Genomic DNA, 18,104 nt, shown 5'->3' with positions numbered 1-18,104 from the left:
GACTCCATGTCTGAAAACCAAGTATGGGATTTGGTCGATTTGCAGATGGCTACCAAGCCATTGGAAGCAAATGGGTTTTCAAACTGAAAAAGGACAAGGATGGGAAACTTGAAGTTTTTCAAAGCTAGATTGGTTGCAAAAGGTTACAGGCAAGTCCACGGTGTGGATTACGATGAAACCTTTTCACCAGTTGCACTGCTAAAGTCTATTCGAATAATGTAGCAATCGCTGCATATTACGATTACGAAATATGGCAGATGGATGTCAAACTTGCTTTCTTAAACAGGCGTTTTAACAGAAACTGTGTTTATGACACAGCCTGAAGGTTTTGAGGATTCCAAAGAATGCTAAAAAGGTATGCAAGCTAAGAAGTCAATCTACGGATTGAAGCAGGCATCCAGGAGCTGGAATATACGTTTTGATGAAGCAGTCAGTGACTTTGGTTTCATCAAGAACGCAGGACGAATCTTGTGTATACAAGAAGGTCAGTGGGAGCAAAATTGCTTTCCTAGTATTATATGTCGACGACATATTGCTTATCGGAAATGACATTCCTATGTTGAACTCTGTCAAGATTTGGCTTGGGAAATGTTTTTCGATGAAGGATTCTAGGAGAAGCACAGTAATATTGGGCATCAAGATTTACAGAGATAGATTCTAAAAAGATGATTGGACTTAGTCCAAGCACTTATATCAATAAGGTGCTTGATAGGTTCAAGATGGCGGACTCCAAGCGAGGCTACCTACCCATGTCTCATGGAATGACTCTAAGCAAGACTCCAGTGCCCAAAAACACTTGATGAGCGTAGACGAATGGATGGGTTCCATATGCATCATTGATTGGTTCAATAATGTATGCTATGATATGTACACGCCCCGGATGTTGCGTACGCACTCAGTGCTACGAGCAGATACCAGTCAGACCCAGGAGAGGCGCCATGGACTGCTGCCAAGAACATTCTGAAGTACCTGAAAAGGCACAAAGATGACTTCCTGGTCTATGGTGGAGATGATGAATTAATTGTTAAAGGCTATACGGACGCAAGTTTCCAAACCGACAAAGATGATTTCAGATCACAGTCTGGGTTGTCTTCTGCCTCAACGGAGGAGCAGTATAAGCTGGAAAAGTGATAAGCAAAGCACCACTTGCGGATTCTCAACTGAAGCGGAGTACATTGTGCACATAGAAGCAGCAAGGAAGCTATATGGCTTAAGGAAGTTCATAGGAGAACTTGGTGTAGTCCCCTCCATTAAGGACCAATAGCCCTGTATTGTGATAATAACGGAGCTATTGCACAGGCAAAAGAGCCTAGACACCCAAGAGGAGTCAAGCATTGTACTTCGTAGATTTCACCTTCTACGAGAGTTCGTTGAAAGAAAAGAAGTCGAGATAAGCAAAATTGGAACTGATGACAACATATCAGATCCCATTAACTAAACCTCTGCCGCAAGCGAAGCAAAACTCGCACACTGCAGCTATGGGAATCAAGCCTATTGGAGAATGGCTTTGATGTCTCTGTTTAATGTTTTAAAGTTTTAGAGTTTAAATCTTTGTAAAACATTATTGGTAATCATTCACAATAAATGAAAGAAATTCATTTTTCCATTTAATTTGTGGTTTATTAAACTGATGAGTCCCTTCAACTTGACGATATATTCACGATAGACTGTCAGGACAGTCCTGTGACTAAGAAATGTCTATCAAGTGAACTTGAATGTCAAAGGTTGTGAAAATGGTCCCTAATCGGAGTTTTCTATAAAATTGGACGCATAGAAAACGTTAGACGATTAGAAGTGCAAGATGACTAGTAGTTCTGTTTCTTGAACTATGTGACATGGTAATTTCATAATCATTTGCATAGATACTTACTTTGGGAAGGACTAGTATCGGACAAGACCTATGAAACTTTACTGTAAGAGATGAAAGTCTGTCATAAGTAAATTTCATTAAATTATTAGACACTAAATCCTCAATACCTGAGTGATTTGAAGATTACTTGTTTGAGAAACTGGTTGCTTTGACGTTGACAACCGTTCGCACCGTAAAGGCGGCTATAAAGGCAACGCTCAGGTAATCACCTATCAAACGAAGTCTAATCTCAAGATCGCAAGATTGGGATTGTCCTCCCATAAATCGGGATGAGATGCTAAAAGTTGTACAAGGCCACTAGGAGAGCTAGAAATGTTGAATGCATGGCCGTGCTCGGATGAATCATAGGCTATGATTATCTGTTTATTTGATCAGTTGAACTCTGAAACGAGGAACACCTCTGGACATATAAGGATGACAACTCTTACCTTATGTTCAAGAGCAAGCATCGAGCGACAAAGGAATTAGGAAATGCACACTTGTCCCTAAGGACAAGTGGGAGACTGAAGGAAATAATGCCCTTGGTCCAAGTATGCATTCTATGTTAAGTCTAATAAATGCGGTTCAGTATTAATTAACAAGTTAATAATTCAGGTGAGATCAATGTGAGCTGAATGCCTAGCTAGAGGCCGCTCAGTTCAAGGGAATTATGATATTAATCCACAGCTTACTCTTGACTGAACCCGTAGGGGTCACACAAATAGTACGTAAACGGATCAAGTATTTAATGGCCTTAAATACTCCATCTATGAATATTCGGAACCGACGGATCTTGGTTTCAGTGGGAGCTAAGATCGTCACAGGCAAGAAATGAATACTCCGGAAACGATGATATTGCCGGAAACGGAAATATGGATCGTATCGGAAATATGAATATTATCCAAGTCGTAGATGTTGCCGGAAACGGAAACATGGTACGTATCGGAAAATATTATTGGAAATGGAAATATTACCAGAATCGGAAATATTGCCGGAAACGGAAATATTGTCAGAATCGGAAATATTACCGGAATCGGAAAATAATTCCAGAAACGGAAATGTTAAATATTTGTTCGAAACGGAAATTAATTCCGGAATCGGAAATATTAAAATTGTTCGTATCGGAAATAGATTCCGGAAATGGAAATTTAATCGGAAGCGTATCGTACGAATTAGCATCGGACGAGGCTTGCCGGACGAAGGCCCAGCACGAAGCCGGGGCCATCGCCCAGCAAGCATGCGCGCCACAAGCCCAGCCAAGGCAGCGCCCAGGCCTACCGCAAGGCAGGCCCAGCGCGCGCCAAGGGCCACGGCTGTGTGGGCCGTGCTGCGCGGGCTGCTGCTCGCACGCGCATGGGCAGCCCTTGTGGCTGCCGTGTGTGTGTGAGTTTGTGCTCATGCGTGATTCCTGAATCTGCAAGAGTCAGTGTATGATTAAATGTCTATTCCTAATGGATAAATTAATTAAATAGAATTCATGTAGGATTCTAATTCCAATTAATTCGCATCTACTAGGATTACGATTCCTTTTCCATAACTCTATAAATAAAGGCCTAGGGGTCATAATTTATACACAAGTTTCAAAGTATTCAAAAGTGAGTTTTTTGAAAGAAAATTAAAACACATCTTGCTCATAAAAGTGCCGAATTTTCTAGTACCTTAAGGGCGATTCTAATTGGTCAATCTTAAGGCGGATCCGGACGTGCTGTGGACTATCTACGGAGGGACGACACTTGGAGTCCTAAAAGACTTGTTCTTGTTCGGTTCGGGCGCAGCTAGGGAGGGCACGCAACAAAGAGTATGCATCTAAATTATGCTATATGATTATGTGTAAATAATATGTTTCCTGGGTTAATGGTTGTTTCCGCATGATTTATGTAATGTCATATGTATCATAACTAACAACCAGAGGAGTGTATTCGTTGAATTTGCCTCGCTTTTCAGTTCTGAACTCACTACCCTTCCTCTGACTGCCCGTGCCAATCTTTTCTGGGCTGCTGATTTTCTCTTTTGTCTGGGTATTCTTTCTTGTACGGCTCTTTTCTGCTCTGACTACCGTAATTGTTCTCACTTGCTACATATCGTCGTGAGGTTGCTCTGCCAATCTCTTCACTTTTTATAAACTCATTTGCCTTCCCCAGTACCTCTGCCAGGGTTGTGAATGACTTCTGCCCAGATAGCTCTTGAATTCTCCATCCCGCAAACCAGTCATCATAGCCAGGACTGCTACCTCTTGCTGTAACTTGGGTATATTCGATGCTCCATATTGAATCTGGATATGTACTCCCTCAGAGATTCCTGAGGTCCTTGGATGACTGACATCAGCTCCCCTGTCATCCTTTCTCTGGCAATGTTTGCCACATATTGGGTGCGAAACAAGATGGCTAACTGCCGGAAAGAGGTTATAGTGCCCTTGGGTATTTTACCGAACCAGCTCTGTGCTATCCCCTCCAGAGTGGAAGGGAAGACCTTACACCACATAGAGTCTGTGTTGGTATATAGCATCATGTGTCCTCCAAAGGCAGAGAGGTGATTCGTTGGGTCTGACTTTCCGGAATATTTGCAGGTGGGCATTTTTATCTTTTCCATTTTTTCCGAGAGTATCTCATCACAGAAGGGGGAATTATCAGGTTTAACTATTGCTCGGGTGGGATTTGGCATACCTGACCCGGAGTGGTGTCTCTGGCTGGGTGCTTGTTCGGTCCTTGCTCTGGGTTGAGCTCTGCTAGGCGTGATACTTTCTGCCTCATATTCTTGGCTGTCAGCCCCTTCCATCTCCTGCTGCAGATTCCTCCTCCAGACGTTTGGACTGTTTTGGGGTCTGGGACGTTTCTCCTCTACTCAACCTCAACCTCTGGGGCTGTCCTCATGACCTGGGCTTGTGGTGTTGTCTGAGTAAGGAAGGTCAGGACTTCTATGGCTGTGCGCATCTGGTCGGGTGAGAATTGTGCCCCCAACCGTGCTAGTGAGGCACTGGTTGGAACTGGGATGCCCTGGCCCTGGCTAGGGGTTGCCATAGCTCTGGGTTGTGGTGTCTCTCTAACGGACCAAGACTCTGAGGCATGCCGAACAAAGGTACGTTGTGGTTCTCTGGTTGTTTCTTGAGGTGGGTGGTTCTATCTGCTGGACTATCGGTTCGCTTGACTCAGTCATTTTGTGAGAGGGTAGGTCTTTTTGAGGCAAGGTCTGGGAAGTCCCCTCCTTCTAGCGCCACTTGTTCCGAGTGTGGAACTGGGAGGACGTTCCGAAGTACCTCTGTTCCGAGTGTGGAACTGGGAGGACGTTCCGAAGTACCTTGGCCCTGTCAAGCAGAGCAAACGTGAGCTAACCTCGGGGGTTTAACCGAGGAAACCCCCTCCGATGCCTAAGTCAGCAAATAGATAAGAAGTCTTTAGAGAGGGAATATAGAGAGAAGGTGGAGCAAGTACCGTGTGTAAGAATGTGTCCCATCATGAATGATGTGGGTGCTATTTATAGGCGTACTATTCTGTACTTTGGCCTACTTAGATGCCGCCACGTGTATGACGGCGATGTACTTTATTCCTTGTCGTTGTCGTTTAGCCTGCAGGTCCTTTCTTGGACTGATGCAGCCTTGCCTAGCTCTGCTCTGTGTCTTTACACGTGATCTGGGGAGGTTTGATCTGCCTGGGCTGCATATACTTGGCTTGGGGTTTAGAGTCTTTCTTTGACTTGGGTGTGCCCTGGGTGTCAGGGTTTGCTCTGTTGTTGATGTTCTGTCCTCTCTGGATATGATCCCGTACAACTAGTCCCTCAAGAGTAGAGCTGACCTTTTAAGTCAGGTCTGCTCTTCTGTCCTTGATCTGGATGTGACCCCGTACAATATGGATGTTATCATTCGTACTTGTTATATGTGATTAGGGAGGAATTGAAGAAATTGTGAAAAGTTCCTAGCAAAATCCCATTGGAAATGAGAAAAAGTCAGACTGGTGATAAAGCTAGTTAAATTACATCCTCATTTGGTTTTATGTGTTTGAGTTATTGCATTTAGGGATCTCACATGTTATGTCACTCATAAGTAAAGCAAAAATTGAATAAAGTACAAGTAAACAAGAAGCGAAGAGATTGTCCCTCCGGATTTTAATGGCGAAATTCATGAGGCTATACATTTGATTGGTAGTAACAGCAGTTGCACAAAACATAGTGCGATGATATTTCAGGTATTGGCTTCCAAATAAAAGGAGCTCTAGTATCTGGATGTATAATTACAGGCTCCAAACAAAGAGATTCACACGACTCTGAACTTGTGTGGCAGTAAAAGCCAAGCCATCTACTTGGCGCTGGAAAAGGCTCTTCTTGAAGCTAGACGAAGAAGGTGGATCACATGGAGATTACAATACTGGATAAGAATCACATTGAGGCAATCATGGAGATTGAGAAGAGCACCAAATTTAAAGAGTGCACGAACGTGCGGAAAAAAATATGGGCTATCATACCTGATTTTCATTATCTTAGTATTGATAGTTAGTTCCTGTTTACAGAAGAAGATGCACTATGTGGAAAATGAGCCTTGAGTGGGGGTTAACTCTCTTTTGTTCACTTGTCAAAAAAGTTGGTCAGGTTTCGATGCCTACTGTAGGTCGAATTGTGGAGATTTACGTGTTAATTATGGAAATTTCCAATTTTGGAGATTCAACCTTTGTCATTATCGAATTGCATTCTAGTAGGTGATTTGATTCTAATTTCAATTTTCAGTTACTTTAATTGGGTTTTCAATTGAATTTTATGTGTTTTACTTGATTTTCGTTTTATTTTGCTTGAATCAGGGTTCTGTATTAGATATCATAGAATTGGATAAATTCAAGAATCGATTTGAGTGATTTCATTGAATCTGTGATTTATCTTTTCCTTTCATGAATATGCAAGTAGTTTACAAGTGTGAGTTCGGTTATATTTGCGATTTTCTGCTCCTGGTTCATTATTCTGCTGGTTTGATGACTGATGCAGTTTGTATTTTGAGTACTAACAATATCTGTGATTTTCAAGGTTGATTGTTTTGACTCTCACAGGTTGATAACTAACAACATCGTTTCAGGTTTGGAAAAGGTTATACTAATACAGACCTTTTTCTTACCATTCTTATTCAAGTTTAAGAATATCTAGGATACACCAAACATGGGACAGAGAGAAGATTGGTTCTCCTTTCCTGTTACAAACGGATTCTCTCTGAAAAACTAGACCGTTCAATTACTAAGATAAATCTCGATCATTCCTTGGTTAACATCATATGTTGTCGGATTTTGCTCTGTTTTTTGACAGGCTAAATCGCACTCCTATCAAAGATAAACCTAACATTCACCAACTAAAATATAGCAAGGAAGCAGGGATCGTATCCACAGGGAAACAGGCGTTCTTTCTACTATTAAATTACTAATCTAGACTACTGGTAAAAGAGTTGGATTGGTTTGTATATTAAACTAAAACAAGTAATCAAATTCGAAAATAACAATATTAAAGGAATCTAGGGCAGCGTTCACCATAAATACAGACCAGGATTGGACAACGGACAATACAATCAATTAACAATCATAACTAGGAAAACATGCATCTCTCGAATCTTATGAATTCCTTAGGATAGAACAACTAGCGGGCTCTCGCTACGTACTAGAAATAATTCCTATCTAATAGCCACAGACCAAAACATCAGATTATACCTCTCGGCGCATAATCTAAGGTAATCAAACTCAAATCAAAATAGTCCGGCCCGAACAGAATTGACGAGCAATAATAATAAGCTTTAGAAATTATAATCAATCAATCAATAATCAAGTCCCACATATAATCCCATCATGCATTCATGGATCCCCTAAACCCTAGAAATTAAACTACTCACTCATGATAATAAATAACAAAGCAATTAACATAATGGAAAACATGATTAAAGCAATGAATTAAATTAGAGCAAGAAATAATACCGAATTAAAGGACAATAGAATAATAAGTTTGAATCTTTGAGTAAAATTAAAACTAAGTGTTTGGAGAAAATAGAGAGCACTAAGATAAACTAAGTAATAGAAACTAGAATAAAGATGTCCTACAAAATAATAAAGGCTAGCTTATATAGTTTGCCAAAATAACATTAAAACGGAAAAGAAACCACGCGATTTTTGACATTTTTCTTCTTTTCTGTGCGCGCCCGATCGGGCGCTCATCGCCGATCCGGATCGGGCGAAATGCGATTCCCATTTTCTTTGACTTTTTCCAACCCAGAATCATCTCAAACCCTCGAACTGACGTCATCTCCAACCGCCCGATCGGGCGGAATTTCTCCCGATCGGGCATTTGACTCGCCCTTTGTGTCGATCGGGAACCGTCGCCCGCTTGGGCGATTTTCAAACATTTTCCTTGAATCGACACGCGCCCGATCGGGCGCTCCTCGCCCGATCCAGATCGGGCGAAACGCAAGCTACTCCGTTTCAGCTTAAATTCAACTTTTTCGAACTTGGAGCCTTAGACCTGCACATCATTAAACGTCATAACCGTAAAATACCCTCTTCTCACCTCTCTAACACCAAAAACTACAATGATGCACACACTTGCTCTAAAATTATACTAAACACACAAACGAAAGCATAAAGTACACTACGAAAGCAAATAAATGGATAGTGGCGCGGGAAGTGACAGACCACGACCCCGATCATGAATACGGTGCCCACCGTTCACCGAGCTTTCGGCCTTTCGGGTCTCAGCATCATCAAATCGTACCTCCTTTCGAACCCATGCCGAAGAGTTCATACTCCGATCACCTCCATCTGCAAAACAATTTGAAACATGCGCTTTTTCCGAAGGATTGTTGGAGTTAGTATGAGTCAATTTAGTATTAAAATAATCATTAGAAACATTGACTCCAAAACATGACTCCTCTACCATAGGGCTCTTAGCAACATGGGTTAAATTGAAAGTACCTTGTCATCCCCCACATTTAAGGTCAGCTTGCCATTCTTGACATCTATGATTTCCCCCGCAGTGTGTAGGAAAGGTCGACCTAAAATAATAGGAATCTGCCTGTCCTCTTCCATGTCCAACACAACAAATCAACAGAATAAAAAATTTACCTACTCTAACAGACACATCTTCTAAAACACCTAGGGGGTATTTTACAGATCTATCAGCCATTTGTAGAGTTATGTTGGTAACTTTTAAATCACCCATGTTCAACCTAGTACATACAGATAGGGGCATGACACTAACACTGGCACCTAAATCACATAAGGCTTTGTCATAAAAGGTTTCCAATATTACACGGGATAGAGAAACTCCCGGGGTCCTTCAACTTGGGTGGAGACTTATTTTGTAGTAAGGCACTTCACTCTTCAGTGAATGCAACAGTCTCCACCTCAATAAATGCTCTCTTCCTAGTCAAGATGTCTTTCATGTATTTAGCATATGCAGGTACTTGAGTAATTAATTCAGTGAAAGGGATTGTTACCTGCAGATTCTTACCACTTCTAAGAACTTACCAAACTGCTTGTCTAGCTTGTTCTTAGCTGACGGTGAGGGAAGGGAAGTTTGATAGGTGGAACTTGTATCTCAACTTTCTTCTCAACCCTTGTGCTAGCCTCCTTCTCCTTGACCACTTTATCACTTTCCTCTGGCACAGCACCACTGACAGGGACTTCAACCTCTTCTTCAATAATCATAGGCGGCCCATCATACTCATATCCACTCCGCAAAGTGACAGCATTTACAGACTCTCTGGTCACAGGTTGTGAAGGGAGTTGACCTTTGGGTCTCTCTGCAAGAGTAGTAGCCATTTTGTGCCAACTGTTTATCCATGATCTTGTTATGAGCAGTGAGGGCATCGATTTTGGCATCCTTTTCGCTCAGAGACCTCTGCAATTCCAACATCATATTCCTCATCTCTACAAGCATGGATCAGGTTGTGTGGGTTGAGGTTGTGGAGGAAAACCAGGTGGTCCACTAGGCTGCGGGTTGTAGTTACTCCGCGGTTGGTATGACTGTTGTGGTGGTGGTCGGTACTGTTGTTGTGGTGGTGGAGGGTGTTGAATCTGATGGGGGTTCTGGACATTAGTACTCCTATATGATAGTAGGAGGTTGTTTTTATACCCCTCATTGTAGAGTTGGAGTACGGATTGTTCTGCTTGTAGGACTGGAATGCATTGCATTGTTCGATAGAGCTCCGGCATTCCTGTGCATAATGGCCTTGCATCCCACAACTATTACAGACATTGGCAGATTGGGCACTCATTGCAGTGACACTAGCATGTGGGTGGATTGTGAAGATGCGATCCGTATATTATCCAGCTTGTGATGTAGGGCAGTTAGCTGAGCAGTAAGTTGTTCAATAGAATTCATCTCATGCTTAACACCCCGGTCGGCAAAACCTCTAGGATTCCTATATTGGGCACTATGGATGGCCATCTCCTCAATCACCTCTAAAGCTCTAGGCACCTCTAGTTGCATAAATCTCCCACTGGCAGCTGAATCCAAAAGACACCTAGACTCATTACCCAGACCATTATAGAACTGCTGAACCAGGAACAGTCATCCAAACCATGATGCGGGCACTCTCTCTGCAAGTCCTTGAATCTCTCCCAACTTTGAACAAACTCTCATCTGCTTGTTGAGACACTAGTAGAAAAAACCCTTATTGCAGCGGGCTTTTAGACCCCTGTTGCAGCGTACATCGTATGCTGCAACTGGGGGGCCTGCAACAAGTCTGAACTTGTTGCAGCGTACAATGTTCGCTGCTAAAAGGGGTTTTTTGCAGCGTACATATGTATGTACGCTGCAACAAGTGCCAAAAAATTGGCAAAAATTTGGACTTGTTGCAGCGTACATATATATGTACGCTGCAAAAGACTCAACTTTTTGCAGCGTACATTTATTTGTACGCTGCAACAAGTCTGAAATTTTGCGAATTTTTTTTCCCTTGTTGCAGCGTACAATATATGTACGCTGCAACAAAGCACTTTTGGCGGGAAAATTCTAATTTTTTTTAGGGATACCTAGAGTGCCTTGCACCAAATATAGAAACCTGTCAAAACAATAATAGAATAACGCAACTGGAGTTTTGTATACTATATATCCCAAAACCAAAGTGCACATATTACATTTAAATATATGTTCCAATTTCAACATAAACATACATTTTAATATAAAATTTATTCTATAACAACTAAATCAACTCGATCCCTCAGACGAGCTGTCTTCTCAGGTGGGAAATATTTAACATAGAACGCAAGGGCCAAGGAATTCCAATCGGTGATTTTCATAGCTACGCGGTTGAGACTGTTAATCCATAGCTTTGCCTTCCCACTCAATGAAAATGGAAAGAGTATCCCCATAGTCTGCTCCGGTGTTAAATTCTTCTTCTTAATGGTGGCACAATACTGAATGAAAGACTGAATATGGAGATTGGGGATCTTCACCCTTTTCCCCACCGAATTGGTGTCTCTTGATCATGTTTATCAGCTGGGGTTCGATCTTGAAATTTTCGACCGCAATGGAAGGCATGATTGCCTTGGGAAGCATAGACAGACTTGGTTTAGAATAGTCTGTAAGCCTTGGCACAAGTGGGGGTGGCGGTGGTGGTGCTTGGTCACCCATCTCGATTGCTAATCAGATAGTCGGATTCAGAGTCAGAATAGTCTCTCAACTGTTCAACGAATCTACGCCGTCTACGAAAGGTCCGTTCAGGTTCAGGATCGAACGAATTGAAGTCAGATCGCTGGTATGGACAATCCTGGGCATAAACAAGCAAAAACTAGAAAACAGTTGTGAGATCCGATCTCAAGGAACGGGAGTCCCTTGAGAAGTAACAAACAATAATCTAGAAAAACAATTAATCACAGAAAATAAAACCGTTTCCTCGGCAACGGCGCCAAAATTTGACAGGCTAAATCGCACTCCTATCAAAGATGAACCTAACGTTCACCAACTAAAATATAACAACGGAAGCAGGAATCGTATCCACAGGGAAACAGGCGTTCTTTCTACTATTAAATTACTAATCTAGACTACTGGTAACAAGAGTTGGATTGGTTTGTATATTAAACTAAAACAAGTAATCAAATCGGAAAATAACAATATTAAAGGAATCTAGGGCAGCGGTTCACCATAAATACAGACCGGGATTGGACAACGGACAATACAATCAATTAACAATCATAACTAGGAAAACATGCATCTCTCGAATCTTATGAATTCCTTATGATAGAACAACTAGCGGGCTCTCGCTACGTACTAGAAATAATTCCTATCTAATAGCCACAGACCAAAAACATCAGATTTATACCTCTCGGCGCATAATTTAAGGTTAATCAAACTCAAATCAAAATAGTCCGGCCGAACAGAATTGACGAGCAATAATAATAAACTATAGAAATTATAATCAATCAATCAATAATCAAGTCCACATATAATCCCAATCATGCATTCATTGATCCCCTAAACCCTAGAAATTAAACTACTCACTCATGATAATAAATAACAAAGCAATTAACATAATGGAAAACATGATTAAAGCAATGAATTAAATTAGAGCAAGACATAATACCGAATTAAAGGACAATGGAATAATAAAGCTTGAATCTTGATTAAAATTAAAACTAAGTGTTTGGAGAAAATAGAGAGCACTAAGATAAACTAAGTAATTAGAAACTAGAATAAAAGATGTCCTACAAAATAATAAAGGCTAGCTTATACAGTTTGCCCAAAAATAACATTGAAAACGGAAAAGAAACCACGCGAAAAAGCTGCAGAGGTTGGCGTCGCCCGATCGGGCGACGCTTCGCCTGATCGGGCGAAGTGCTCGATAGTCGGCCCGATCGGGCCAAATTCCGCCCGACCGGGCGGTTTGAAATAAGCTCAGAACAGCTCCAGAAGGCCGCCCGATCCGGACCGGGCGAAGTGCGCCCGTTCGGGCGCGCGTTGAAGACTTCAATTCTTTCTTCCTTTCGCCCGATGGTCGCATTTCGCCCTCAGCTCACAGGGAGATTTGCAATCTTCAATATCCTTCGCCCATATTACCGAGTCTAACTCTCGGGGCTCAACCATAAGCATCTAAGGCTCCCGAAAGTCGACGATAAAGGTCCCGAACTTCCTCGGGCTCGTGTAGTGGCCTAAATCAACACAAAACGGATCTAAAAAGACCAATTTCTCATTATCAACCTGAAACTCAAGGCACACTAAATAACACATATTAGTATTAAAATGGCTCCTAAGAGCTCATTTGACACAAAAAAGTACTAAGGGACGGGGGTGAAACACTATATAAAACACACATATCATTTTTCACCCAATTAAACAGGTATGCATCTTCTGTGAGAACTCATTGAACATCATTTCAAAAGACAACGGGACAGCTGCTCCTGTACCCACAGAATAACCAAAGGGAATAGATTTTGTGGCTGGTGACATAAGAAACAAAAAATTTACTCATTTGCACAAATGAGTAATTTATTTTTCTCATTTGATTCTATTTAAAAACACTAACCTACTAGCTCAATAGGTAGAGCATTGTGCAAATGCACAATAGATGTGGGTTCGAATCCCACGTAGGTCAATCTTTACTTTTTGTTCGAGAGGACATCATTTAGCACAGGAGATATCCATGATTACTCTGCTCAGTTAGTTGAGATTGGCCAGAAGATTATTGAGAAGATTGCTTCGAGAAGGCAAGCCTTCGTCACCTAAATGACGAGGAAAGGAAACGACTCTTGCAATTTGTTGTTGTTGGTGGAGGGCCAACAGGTGTGGAGTTTGCAGCTGAGTTGAACAACTTTGTTGGAGAAGACTTGGCAAAACTCTTCCCTTCTCTTAAAAAACTTGTCAACATTACCCTTGTTGAGGCAGGAGATCATATACTGAACATGTAAGCTGCTGCTACAGTTAACTTTTTTACTACATTTGCCTTTATCTTATGTGGTATATGGGCATATGGTTAAGCAAAATTAGTATGATCATGCATATATTGGCGCATTCTTCTTATCGCATGGTCCTCTCTTAACATTCAGGTTTGATAAAAGAATCACTGAATTTGCTGGAAAAAAAAATCAAGAGAGATGGCATAGATCTGAAACTTGGTTCAATGGTGACAAAAGTGACAGATAAGGATATTTCTACAAAGGACAGGGCCACAAGTAAGACTCATTACATACCTTACGGGATGGTTGTTTAGACTACAGGAATTGGAACTCGCCCTGTAGTCATGGAATTCATGAAGCAAATTGGTCAGGCAAATTACTTTGATGGTCTTGCAACTCCACTAAACTGCGTGTAACTATGATGTGGATAGTTTGTTTTATTGGTGGGTAAATGGCAGACTAACAGACGTGACTAATATCGAGAAAAATTTACTGTAGGTCTGAAGAATAAAGTGACAGATTTTCCGAAACTAAACATGAAAACACAAACTTAGGTAAATAAACAGTAACCAATTACCAAAACCTGCATTCCATAACCAAAAGCTTCAAGCCATGATTTATGAACATCCTTCTTTTTTGTTTTGTTTGAGAGTTCAAACAGATTGATACAGCTCAGTATGCAGCAGCAACAGGCACATCAACACCATTTACCTCAGCGGCAATAGTAATCTTCTCAACAGGCACGAGGGGCATGTAATTGGTAACTATATAACCCATCTCAGCACCAACTTTCACAGTTTGGTTTTACTTCTCAGAGCACAGGGCTGTTGTGGGAACAACTAACTCAGCCACCTTAGGGAAAAGGGAAGGCGGTTGAGTGACCGCCATGCTAAAACAACATACTACTCATTTAAAAACAATGAGCAAATGTTTAAAATCCGAACATTAATATTTGCTCATTTAGAAACAATGAGCAAAAGTTAAAAGTTCGGATTTTAATATTTACTCATTTAGACACAATGAACAAAATTTTAAAATCCGAACTTAATATTTGCTCATTTAGACTCAATGAGCAAATCCGAAATTTAATGAAACTATGATATTTGCTCATTTAGACACAATGAGAAAAGTTTAAAGTTCGGATTTTAATATTTTCTCATTTAGACACAATGAGCAAAATTTTAAAATCCGAACTTTAATATTTGCTCATTTAGACTAAATGAGAAAAATTTCAAATCTAAACTATAATATTTGCTCATTTATAAACAATGAGCAAAAATTTAAAGTTCGGATTTTAATATTTGCTCATTTAGACACAATGAACAAAACTTTAAAATCCGAATTTTAATATTTGCTCATTTAGACACAATGAGCAAAAATATAAAATCAAAACTATAATATTTGCTCATTTATAAACAATGAGAAAATGTTTAAAATCCGAATTTTAATATTTGCTCATTTAGACACAATTAGCAAAAATTTAAAATCGAAACTATAATATTTCTCATTTAAAAACAATAAGCAAATGTTTAAAATCCGAACTTTAATATTTGCTCATTTTTTATAGTTTATACAAATGAGCAAATATTTTTGCTCATTTTTAAAATTTTAAAGTTCGGATTTGTTAGTATTGAAAACTTTTGCTCATCGTTTCTAAATGAGCAAATTTCAGATTTGTTAATATTGAAATTTTTTGCTCATCGTGTCTAAATGAGCAAATAAATTTGCTCATTTTTTATAGTTATACAAATGAGCAAATATTTTTGCTCATTTTAAATTTTAAAGCTCGGATTTTTTAATATTGAAAACTTTTTTTCATCGTGTCTAAATGAGCAAATAAATTTGCTCATTTTTATAGTTCTACAAATGAGCAAATATTTTTTGCTCATTTTTAAAATTTTAAAGCTCGGATTTGTTAATATTGAAACGTTGCTCATCGTGTCTAAATGAGCAAATAAATTTGCTCATTTTTAATAGTTATACAAATGAGCAAATATTTTTGCTCATGTTCAAATTTTAAAGCTCGAATTGTTAATATTGAAAACTTTTGCTCATCGTTAATAAATGAGCAAATAAATTTGCTCATTTTTTATAGTTTACACAAATGAGCAAATACTTTTTGTATTGTTTTATTTACTTTTGAGTTTTGGGTTAATATTATTGTCATTATCTGTTAACTAGCTGCCGGGAGCTGCTTGATCTTATTTGTTTTGATGAATTGATGATATATAAAAGAACACAAGTCTCATGAATACTTCAAAATTTATGCTAAAAAATGATAATATAAGTTCTGTAGACTCATAGTAGTTACATATGACGAACTAACAGACGATGTTGACATGTAGTATCATACTATATTTGATTACATACTGATCTCCTTGGAACAACAGAGGTCTTACATTTTGAGAACAAATACACTGAAATAGAAAGCTATAGGATAAATTCTTTTGCAAGAATGCAATAATTAATATTCTGTCTGTAGTATACAAGCTTGGTAGAAGAAAAGAGGCTTGAACACATTTAACCGATTAGTGCGATCCCTTGAACTAAGAGGGCATTGGCGAGAACCTGGTTTGCAGCTTCTGAGGATGCACACTGTCCTAAAACACGTACTGAGTGGCGTTGCTGCATGTTCCTACAGACTTTGGATTGCATAGAAGTGATGTTGTCTCTATAGTTCCTGTCCCACATCATCCCTTCCTGGACTCAGAAAATCCTACATAAAAAGAAAAAGAGTTAAGAGAAATCGTTGATTAAACCAAACATATGATGTTAATGAAAGATTTGATTACTTGATTTAGAGGGATATTGTACTAAATCATAGAGAGGCTTGTAAATGTCGAAAATAACAAGGTTAAGGTCATGGAGCTTCTTAGACAGCTTATTGGCAGCAGCATTGAGCTTCCTATTGAATCCTTGCGCGTCTCAGTTGAGCCTTGAAACACACCCACCTTGATGAAACCCAAATAGAGTGATGGTTGCAGGTACACAGCCTAATGGGGAAGTGAAGTTGCCCCAATCTTTCTTGCTCCTAATCCATACAGCTCCAGTAGGTCAACACTTAGCATCATTAGTTTGTCTGATTTGGTGATCTCCTTAGTCCGCAATCAGCTGTCACATTATCCTAATTTATCATAACTATGATTTCTGTAATATAACTAAAAATCCATTAGAGTTCTGTTTCTTTTTAATTAGCTTAATATCTCGAATTAAAATTCATATGAATGAGCATGTGACCATTATATTAAGACCGAGAAAGTACTATAGGCCCACAACTAAACGGATGATACTTGGACAAGTAGCAATATTATTGACCTTATTGGTTTAAATAAACCCAACAAACTTAGTATATGTACAGTTAAACAATTGTTATTTCCTGAAAACCCGTCCTATCAACTTAAACCAACAACTAAGAGGGCCAAAAGGATACATTAAGATGTTGGTAGGCTGCAAGCTAAAGATCAGATTTACAGTTGTTTACAGGAAAACACATTTACATACATGAGCAAATCAGATTTATGAAATGTGCTCATGTATGTAGGCTCAAGCACTCGTTACTTTATTACTTATCGCACCTAGCATGAATAAGCTATAGAGCAATATTCTCAGATGGATGGCTAAGCTATAGAGTACTAATGGTGAAGATTGTGCGGCCAGATTGTTAGCATGAAAGCCACAGATTTTGTTGGCTTGTTTCTGATACAAGCTCCTTGTTTGCAGAACTTATTTCCTTTGTTAGTTCGTTATTTATTGCGTGACTGATTTACTTTTGTTATCTGAATAAAACTGTTAATTCTTTCGAAATATAAAGATACATCCACACACCATGTATCCCATTGTTCACAAATTCCTTCCTGTCCGGTGTCAACGGAAAAAGTCGTTGATAACCTTCTTATCAGGTACATTGGATACAATTTGTAGAAGCAATTTCATTTATCCCTCCCATATTTAGCATTTTCTGCTACCAAATCCTTTGAAGAGTATTGCCCAAACAACTTCACTAGATTTAATCAAGTCATTCAACTTATTCCTACTTTTAAGATACTCTAGTAAAACTTTGATAAATAAACTTCTGGTGAGTTTATGTGGGGGCTAAACAAGGAGCGCTAAGCAAGGGGCTAAGATTTCTTGCATTAGTAATAAGAACCAGAAGATTAAGGAGACACAAGCTTACAAAATAGGCTAGTATTTCATATATACGTACCATAAAGCACCACATGATTCATAAACTATGAAATTTTCTCATAATTTAATTGCTCATTTATGCAAACATGAGCAAATTAGCAAAAGTTGTTCAAATTTGCTCAATATTCCAATTGCTTAAACAAAAACACATACCATATCATATTTTTGGATGAATGTGCAACATTTTGAACTAAAATGCACTCCCTTTTTTGGTGCTTAAACCC

At 39.5% G+C, this 18,104-nt stretch overlaps 1 long non-coding RNA gene across 1 annotated transcript; it reads right to left on the bottom strand.

Moving 5' to 3' along the window:
* Positions 1-15,943: 15,943 nt before the first annotated feature.
* LOC130464983 (uncharacterized) lies at positions 15,944-17,626 on the bottom strand. The gene is made up of 2 exons (XR_008925280.1): positions 16,488-17,626; positions 15,944-16,411 (listed from the first exon to the last, which is right to left on the bottom strand). It is a non-coding gene; the product is annotated as an uncharacterized lncRNA (long non-coding RNA).
* Positions 17,627-18,104: the final 478 nt, after the last annotated feature.

The sequence above is a fragment of the Spinacia oleracea genome, unplaced genomic scaffold, assembly GCF_020520425.1.
Source record: "Spinacia oleracea cultivar Varoflay unplaced genomic scaffold, BTI_SOV_V1 SOVchr0_028, whole genome shotgun sequence".
Classification (NCBI taxonomy): Eukaryota; Viridiplantae; Streptophyta; class Magnoliopsida; order Caryophyllales; family Amaranthaceae; genus Spinacia; species Spinacia oleracea.
Note: the sequence above shows the minus strand (reverse complement) of the source record. Positions and strands in the feature narration are given on the sequence as shown.